Raw genomic sequence first — 9978 nt, forward strand, 5'->3', positions numbered from 1 at the left:
TGGCCTCAGCCCCAAAGGCAGGGGTCCACAGTTTGTGCTGCTAATTCCCCCTAAATTACTCCCCTGAAAAACACCGGCCCAAAACACAAGGGCTCATTATTAGAGCCCTAGGTGGAACCAGATGTGGAGAGAGTTAGAGAGAGAGAGATAGAGAGATAGAGAGAGAGAGGCCTTCCTCCAAATCGTCCTGTCTCTCCTAAGACATTGAAGCGAAAAGCTGTGAATATGCGAGGTAGATAGTGGACCCCAAGCTGCATGGGACTGGGGTCCAGACTCCTAGCTTTGGGAGGTCTTAGATAGAGAGAGATAGAGCCAGTGGCCTGGCCTGCCTAGAATTGTAGTTTTGCCATCAGCTCGAGTAGAAGAAACGTCCTCTGGAAGTCCCTAAAAAGGCAGCCTGGTTAGCCTTGCAAATGCTAGCTCTTTTCAAGTGGGTGGCACATCAGGCACGCATACCTCTAATGATAATGATAATGTTTTTCCCCCTCTGGTCCTGCGCCAAAGAGTGCTAATGATGTGTTGTGACCCACATGACCCTCACGGTGCTGTGGGAAAGTTCCTGCCAATCTCCTACTTGACCTGCATGCTATTAATACTCCTTTGCAATACCCGGTTTATGGTTGCGCTCCATTGGACTGATATTTGGTCATTGTCCAGAATAAGCTTCTCATTGGTCAGCTGTGTGTTCGGGTGGTTGTGTACAGAACCGAAGGTTAGTGGAAGTGGCCTGCTGGTCTTCAGGGCTGATTTGAGTAGGTTGTTTTTGTTTTTTCCATGGCTGTTAAACCTCCATGGTTCACAGCCCAAGGCTCATATATTTTCATAGTATTTTCTGCTTTAAACTGTAGTGACAGAGAGAAAGAAAACAAATACTGTTTTGTATTGTGCACAATAACAAGGAAAGAATAACATTAGGAAGCAATATGACTTAAAACAATGCAGCAGGCTGCCTGCAACCCTTACCTGTGAAGAAAATGAAATTGAAAACCACTCTTATTTCCCTGAAGCTTAAATCACATTGTTTGCACCAGTCAGCTTTTGTGTAAGTTCTAACAAGTAATCTTTCTTCATTAGGATAGTACTTTAAAGGTGCCTTCTTGCTTTGAATATACGGCAGTGCAGTTGGCCTTTTTACACTTACATTTATTCATTTTGCTGACACTTTTGTCCAAAGCCACTGACAACATAGGTAGCTGTCAAAGTGCAGTGTGAATGGGAGACAATAATAGAGCAATAAGTACTACCTTGTGTGAGAGTAGAATACCAGTTCAGTTCACCAGGGAAGTAAAGTGCAGGGATGCAGGAGGAGGAATGGACAGGATAGAGAACAAGGCCATTGTAAGTGTAAGGCCATTGTTAAGTGTGTTAGGTTGTTAGTGGTGTTAAAAGAGTGTTTTGAAGATATGGACGCCCCTGGTCTGGCAGTAACAGGTAGCGTGCTCCACCATCGGGAGCTACAGATGAGAATAGTTTGGATTGCTGTGAGCATGCTGGTGGCAGTGCCAGGCGGCATTCTTTAGAGGAGCGCAACAGTTGAGAGCATTCAATAAAGTGGGTGCAGAAACCGGAGATTGCTTTGTAGGCCAGCATTAGTGATTCAAAATTGATGTAGGCAGCTGAAGGTAGCCAGCGGTGGGTGACCAGTGGGATAACATGTGCCCTTTTGGGTTGTTTGAAGGCCAGATGTGCTGCTGCATTCTGGATCATCTGCAGGGGTTTCACTGTACAGGCCGGGAGGCCCGTTAGCAGGGCGTTAGAGTGGTCAAAGCATGAGATAAGCATGGCCTGTACCAGGAGTTGGGCAACATGTCCACTTAGGTAAGGCCTGATTTGTCTTATGTTGAATGGGGGAAAGCACCATGACTGGACTGGACGAAGGCATTGTGGTCAGCGGAGGTCAGTTGGTCATTAATCATGACACCTTGGTAGGAGCAGAGATAGGGAGTCATTTTTGATGTTGATGTTGTGATGCATAGTTTGTTTGGCTGGGAGGAGCAGCAGTAAAGTCTTTTTTGTGATCAACTTTTTATTAATTTCCATAAACGGGGGAGGGGAGCAATAACTTTTTTGAGAGGTTCAGCTGAAGGTGGTGTTCCTTCACCTTGAAGATGTCAGAATTTCAGACATTCAGAGATCTGAGCTGAGCCTGAGTGGTCATCTGGTGGAAAGGACAGATAGAGTTGTGTATCATCTGCGTGACATATTTCACCTTCACATAATGTTATTGTTAGCCTGTGGCTACACCATGACGTACCGATGGCATGTTTATTTTTGAACGCACTCATTACATACAGTAGGTCTAGTTTGCATGATGTCATTGAGTAAGGATAGGGTTTTTGTTCAGAGCTCGAGGACAAAAATAATCTACATTAAGAGTTGAATGCAGCCTGTCCCCCAGGTCCCCTGAATGTTGCTCGCTGAGCGGCTATCCATTATAGTTCAAATAAACACGGAGATGGAGAGTAGGAAATGATGAATATAAATGATTGGTCTTCATTAAATTGTAGAAGGAAGGTGGTCTGTCAACCACAGAATAAAAGAGCACAATGTTCGTGTTTAACATATGAATGCTGTGATTTTGAATACAGACATTAAAAATACTGTCCGTCACATAAACACAGGTACACAAGCGTGCTGTCCACTCTCGTCTCGTCATGCTCACTCTGCTTGGATGGTGATTCAAATGACAAAGAGAGAGAACTGAGGACAGCAGACATATTCAGGTATCCAGCGGCATCGTCAGAGAAAAATCAGACCGTCCCTGTAACTGATGATCTGAGAGGGGTGGCAAATAGGTGCAAGACGTCTGTGCTTTTTCCTTTTTACAAAAATAACACATGCAATTTCCTCAACTCACACCACAACTAATGTAACGTGTGTAAAGAAAATGAGCCGAATTTCGTTTTCACGCTTTTCTTTGATTGGCTTGAATCAGCCCTAGAAAGAGCTTTTCGCTGTGCTCATCCAGGCGTAGAAAAAACTGGCGAAGTGATCTAGGCCATTGACCTGATTGATTGATTCATTCATTGATTTGAAAGAACTGATCTGATTGATTGGTCTTGACGAAGAGCACTGATCAAATGCTACAGGAGACAAAGGTGACGAGAGAGGGCAGTGTGTCATTTCTCAGAAATAATGACCAATCTTTACATCTGTGTTTTCAACCATTATTTCATAATTTCATGGTATTCTACAACTTACACATAGAGTAAACAATGGCTCAAGAGATTATTATTGAGCAAGGCAAGTCAGTGTTTTCCCGGCAATTCTCTGTAATCAGGTTTCTTCACTTCACTCAGATCATCTCATCTCTGCACTCTCTTTTCTCTGTCAGTTATTTCACCATTAACCATTTTCCAGTTGGTAACAAGGGATTATTTTGGACATTTTGAGCAGTTTTGAATATTAGCTGGTATATGTCCCCCTCAAAGTATGTAATGATTACAGCGTTGTACTTTTGTACTGTATGTATGATTCACTTTTAATATCATGTTTAAAAGATGATCTGATCTATCTATTTTTTCTCACGACTTTTAGACATGGACATGTGCAACGTGTGCAAAAATGACAAAAGAGAACTAAATATAGCTCTTTTGTTCCTGGTCTCTCTGTGTCGATAGCTTCTCTTTGTTGTGGGTACACAAAAGGCAAGTCTTTTTTAGGAAATTCTTTTTAAGGGCACATGAAATCTGCATAATCAAACCTTGCAGCGAGCTCAGTCTGAACCACTAAGACGGTAGTCGGATGCAATGTAGCATTGTGTATTTTGCTCCAACAAAATTGCCCCCGAACTGCTGATTTTGCATACTGCCTTATTGACTGTTAATGGCTGATGGTTTTAAAGAGGAAAGTGATGGAGTGTGTGTGTGTGTGTGTGTGTGTGTGTGTGTGTGTGTGTGTGTTTGTGTGTGTGCATGTTTACCAAGGGTTTTCATTATTAAGTGAGGAAAGTAAGTTGGAGCAGAAAAGGCCATTTTCATTTTTATTTATTATTAGTCATATCTCTAGTTACATTAAATCTATCATGACTGAGTGCTCCATTAACTGTGTGCTCACACACACACACGTTTATGTGTGTGTGTGTGTGTGTGTGTGTGTGTGTGTGTGTGTGTCTGTGTCTGTGTACTGTATGTTTGTGACACACACAACGTTAATCAATCTCAAAGACTCTAGTGAGTTACAGGCCATATACTGTAGGAAATCCTGTTAGTGATGCCTTGCCACACAATGTGGATTACACATGACAGGGGGGCTATAGCAATATGATTATAGACATGGATTTGGGACCAGAGTTTTAGAAAAATATATTTTCGTGAAAAAGTAAACATTTACAGAATTATAGAATCTTTTAGGCTATGTCAGTTCTACCATGAAAACTTGGGAGGCAGAATTGAATCAAATTTGATTCAAAATTGAATCTAATATAGGATGTTACTGCAAGAAAGATGTGCAATAATGGAAATATAGCGTTATGGTTTTGGTTAAGGCCTCCATCCAAAGTCCAAAGGATGAGTCAGCCCCAGCCAACTAGAGAATGCTGAGGAGCCCATTTGAGCATCAGGGACAGGCTCAACTCATGGCAGTGGGCTAAACGTTACTGAAGCCAGCAGCAGAGAGGTGTGGCAGATGTTTCTTTATGAGACAGATGCAAGGCAGCTATTGGCTAGAAGCTAGGGTATCATCTTTACTAGGGTATCATCTTTACTAGGGTATCATCTTTACTAGGGTATCATATTTCCTAGCGACATCATGATAATGCTATTAAACATGTTCCAATTGGTCTAGCCGTAATGATCTAGACAGTGAATCTTTCTGGTAGAACTTGCATAAGCTATTGTTTCATAACACATTGGACTACAGCTTGCCATAGGTTTCATGTTCTTGTTCAGTAAGCTGTGCTGTATTTAAGGGTCTTCTTGTGTTGGATCCCCCAAAACTTCTCATGTGCTTCGGAAAGGAAAACTTGCTTCTCAAAAAACGAGTCAAAGGCCAATCGATAGTTCTGCCTCTACTGACTTTAAACCTGAGCAAGCCTGACTTGAGATTCAGGTCAGATGGTTCTACAGTTTTTTTCCTCCCTTACCCCAGATGAGGGAATACTTTCTGTTTATTTTTCATTCACCGTTATTCGGTCTGTGTATCCTGAAACCACAAAGATAAGCAAACTTTGTGCAAATGAATAAATATGAGAAAATGGCTCTAAATGGCTCTTTTGTCAACTCCAGTTCATCAGCATTCTGTGTGAAGGTTACAAGGTTCATAATTGAACTTACTCGACCAAGATGGCGGCGAGGACACATCGTGACGCCCTTGTGGTAATATGCTTGTATTTTCTGTAAAAACAGTTTAGCGTACATATCGTATACCCGACAGGAACTTTTGGACATAGGTTCCTGCAATCCCGACATCTTTTGCGCTTTTTTGCACTTCTGGTTAGACACAAACTGCATTTTGTTGTCTTTGAACTTGTACTCTGCACAATGACAAAGTTGAATCTAATCTAATCTAATCTAATCTAATCTAATCAAGTCTTAAGTCTCCTCAATAAATGTTTGTATGTTAACGCATCATAATTCCCTCTTATATTTCACTTCCTGTAGTATGTATTTAATTAAGCAATAAGCCCCGAGAGGCCGTAGGTTAAGTGGCGTTAGGCACAACGCGCTAGCGGAGTGCCTAAAACCCCCCTTAGCTGTTGTAGAATCAGCGTAACCTACGGACTCGAGTGGCTTATTGCTTTTTTAAAATTGTTACTTTAAATACCTGGCAAAGTTTCATAAAGTAAAGGCACAGCAACTAGAAATATAACGAGTTATTCCTAGATAATCATTCTTCCGCCAAGAAATATATTTCCTCTATCTGAATGGTTGCCAAGCAACCTCGAGGCGCAGCTACTTTAACTTTTGTATCAAGTTGTGGCAGCGCAGTAATATAGAACGGAATGCGGTCAAGGTGTACTGTATGTATGTGCTGGATTTTACAACAGCATCAAACGTGATTCAGCCAATCACAAGCAAGGACCGGAACTATCAGTTTTAGAATACACCTCATCACTCTGCCTTTATCACTGTTGTTTCAGCTGACTGAAGCTAGTTACCATAAGCTCTGCAGACTGTCCTGATGTGACTGTTTGCACAGTGTGTTCTTTGTCAATGTGTGCTGATTTGGACCGGCTGCTTGAGACGGGGGCCCCCGTCAGTCCAAGTCTTGGCTAACTCAATAAGTCAGCTGATGCTCCAGGTCCAGACTTTTAGCTGTCAGCAATTTTTCAGTGACCCATGCTGCAATGGCAAAGCAATAGAGAGTCAGAACATAAGTGATAATTAAAATGACATGCAGAAGTAGTCATAATTATTTATTATCAGTATTTATTCCTTAAAGGTCCAGTATGTAGGAAATAATGGAAAATAAACTGTAACCATTCCAAAAATGATCACCATATGTTGTCAGAGAGTAAGGAAACACGATGAATTGAAGAAATGGCTTATTTGACAACATTACTCTAACCCGTAAAACCCTGTAAAACCCATTAAAAAAAATGAGTTACGGGGCGGAATCTCTTGGAATTTTCGTTTATGTTTTGAACGATTAATTCTAGAATAGCGTATTAATAATGGGCTAGCGCGTCCTCCTATTTGGGTTGCCAAATTAGCAAAGGCCAACTGTCAACAGCTGTCAGTTGTAGCCTAGTCATGAACGCCTACGAGAGGCAGGCAAATTTCCAAAATTAAAACAAGAAACAAATTAAGTGGACATCGGGAGCTTCCTGAGATGGTGACGTCTTCGTCAAACAAAGAATATCAAGTCTGATGCAGAGCTGGCCATATTTCTCCACAACAGGTAGCCCGGCTAAACTTCATCTGCATTGCTAACTTCAGCTACATATGTTACGTTGGTTAGAGAGGTATTTTTTGTTTTCACTGTTTCCGTAATGTGTAGCTGGGTCATGGTTGGAGAAATGTTAAAGCAGCTGCAGGTCAACTAATGTTAGCTAAGTCTTCATTGCATCTGGCAACCCAGAAGAGGCTCGCGTCTGGTAGTCAACGTTCACCAGTGTTTTGATTTTGGCCTACAGAACGTTCGGTAACAATCCTACAAATCGCACCTTTAAGCAAGACATGGCCAATGTGTGAATTGGCCTACTATCCTCTATGAGTTTCCTCTGTGGAGGATGATATAACTACTATAACTAAATTGTACAAGTTTTTAGAACAACTTTGCTTTTGAAATTGTACACTTATAAAATATGTTTTCTAGGTCAGTTGGGTTGGTTTTACTTCCTTGTGACATTTACATAAACTGTTGTGACTCAAGAAACTAATTCACCCAAGGGGCCGGGGGGATTATGCAATGCACTGAACATAACAAAATTCATCACAACAAACGGGAACGTTGGATTTGTTAATTGGTCAAAATTGACTCAGGTGGAAGGTCCTGTGCTCTCTGTGTGAACAGTGCATATTTCTGTGAAAGAAACATTGTTTTGCAATTTAAAGTCAGTGTTAGGATTTACCTATTATCATGGTAAAACTATGCCAGCAGAATGCCAAGGGAAATTTTAGAAATGATACAAATTACTATACCGCTTCACATTGAAAAGAAGATGATGTGCAGTCCTCAGGCCTAGCTTCATGCTCAGGTCATTGAGCTCAACCTTCTGGAGAGATACATGGATCAGATCAGATCACACAAACAGCTCCAGATTTCATCTGAAACCATAAAGAGACCACCTCTTCTCAAGGGTCTCCATGCGGTTGTTTTGGTTTTGAGGGTGATTACTGTGTTCAAATGACTGTCCAAATTACTCAGCATACCTAAGTGAATTAATGCAGCCCATACACCTGATGACTGAAAAGAATGTGCACCAATTATGAACAGGAACTCAAGAAAGCTTGTACATGTGATCCATATCCTACTCCTTCCAAAGTCATCTTTTGGTGCTTCTGCAGCGTAGTTGCATGTGTGACATCCCCATTCTGCAGCGTTATGCACATATCATCACCAGGTTTAAATACAGGCACAAGCAGGTAAGGGTAAGTTAATAAGAGTTTAGATGTATATAAATATTTTCTGGCTGGTCGTCAGGCTATGAAATTGTTCTGTCAGATGGAATAACCATCTGCAAGGAACTAAATCACAATAATCCTGTACGACTCACTGGACCCACTAGTTCCCTCTTTCTGTTTGGTGCTGGAGCTTGCTAATGTCCATGTTAGTGTTACTTGCATGAGCCAATACGGTAATATATGAGGACATGTTTGATATTATGGTAATGTCAACACAGGGAAAAACACAGGGTCTTAAAGCAGCTCAGATTTGCACCTTACACTAAACGATTAAGATGACAGGGGTGCACCAGAATTCCAGGAAAACTCTCATAATTTCATTTCAGACTTTGGCAATCTGTCTGCGACAGTGAAATTCCTTGAAAATGGTTTATAGTAAGGCCAGCATTACTGGACTTATACAGTAAGTTCAGGTGTGAAGACATCCTTGTGAATCTACTACCTTTTGTGTATTATTTAGGCACTTAGCTGACGCTCTTACCCAGAGCAAGTGGAAGAGGACTAACTACAGGCCCAGTCCCCCCAGGAGCAACTCAGCTTAAGTGCTTTGCTCAGGGCCACAGTGATAGCAACCCCTGCCATCAAACCCTTGAGGGTTTTTTGCAGTGGGAATACCTAACTGCTAGAACATCACTTTTATGGACCACACTAAAAATATTTATGCAGGCAAATGAAGCCATTACTGATAAATATACTTGTGAGAACCCAATCACAAAGCTACCAAGGCTATCTGTGCCTTGCTTTAATCACTGCTACTAGATTAATAATTAAGATGAACCTAATGAACAATTATTCAGCATTCAGTCATGATTTGACCCTCTGCAGAAAGTACATGTTATTTAATCAGTTTGTAACTGTTCATGTTTGTTTAATATTTTGGTTGGTACTTATTCAATGCTAAATGATTAATTTAGACAAAGTAATACAATTTGTGTCGCAATTTCAGTGAAGGCCTGAGTAATAAATTTTGTTCTCCATGGCTGAATAGGGCAGTTGGATTCTGTGATCTGTGAGAAAGCTGTTTAACCCCAGCCCTTATAAATATACTGCTTACTTACTTATTTATAAACTTACTGCTGGATCTGTGCAGTTGCATCAGTGTTAGAGTAATATTCATATATCTGTGTTTTGAGCATGCTTTGAATATGAAAATCTATACTGAATCATCCTTCATATGGTGGCTTTGACACTCATAACAGACCATGTGCAGTGTACGAGTGATGGGAATGTGTGGGTTGAATGCACTAAACGTGACAGAAGTGTTTGCGAAACACATGATTCATACTGAGGACGGTGCTTGGACATTCTCAGCACGTTCTGACCCTGCTCCAGAGCGTGATTGCCGTCTAAATGAAGACAGATCACTCGTCATACACTGAATTGCATGTAATGCATGCTTAAGTCCTCTGCATATGAGGGAAACACTAGACTGATTTATTATGCATTATTTGGCAGCCAAAAAACTGACTGGGACCTGACTGTGGGAAGTGCTTTGTGTTTTTTTTCCAGCGTGGAAACACATCCACTTTTCTTATGGATAGCTGCCTCCCATCATGTCTCCTGGCTTGCTCATGCAGAACAGTTTTATGTCAGTGTTTGACACATGTACCTGATTACAATCCACCAACGAGAAGCAATTTGTAGCCTAAGAGTTGTGTTGTTCTGCTGAATTTATCACATCCTGCCAAACATATGGCAAAGCCCAATAAAATTCAAAGTACTAGCAGTCACCTCCGAAAGCTGCAGATGAAACCTTTCCTCGGAGCGAGTTTCACAGAAAAAAATAGTTAGTATAGTTTTCATTGGGCTGATAAGCTCCGGGCTATGGAGCCTTAGAAACTCTGCGCATCTCTTCTCATCTGAGTGTCTCCAAATAAAGACGGTTTCATTTAATCAGCAGCCTGAGCTAATC

This window comes from Alosa sapidissima, chromosome 18 (genome assembly GCF_018492685.1).
Source record: "Alosa sapidissima isolate fAloSap1 chromosome 18, fAloSap1.pri, whole genome shotgun sequence".
Lineage (NCBI taxonomy): Eukaryota > Metazoa > Chordata > Actinopteri > Clupeiformes > Clupeidae > Alosa > Alosa sapidissima.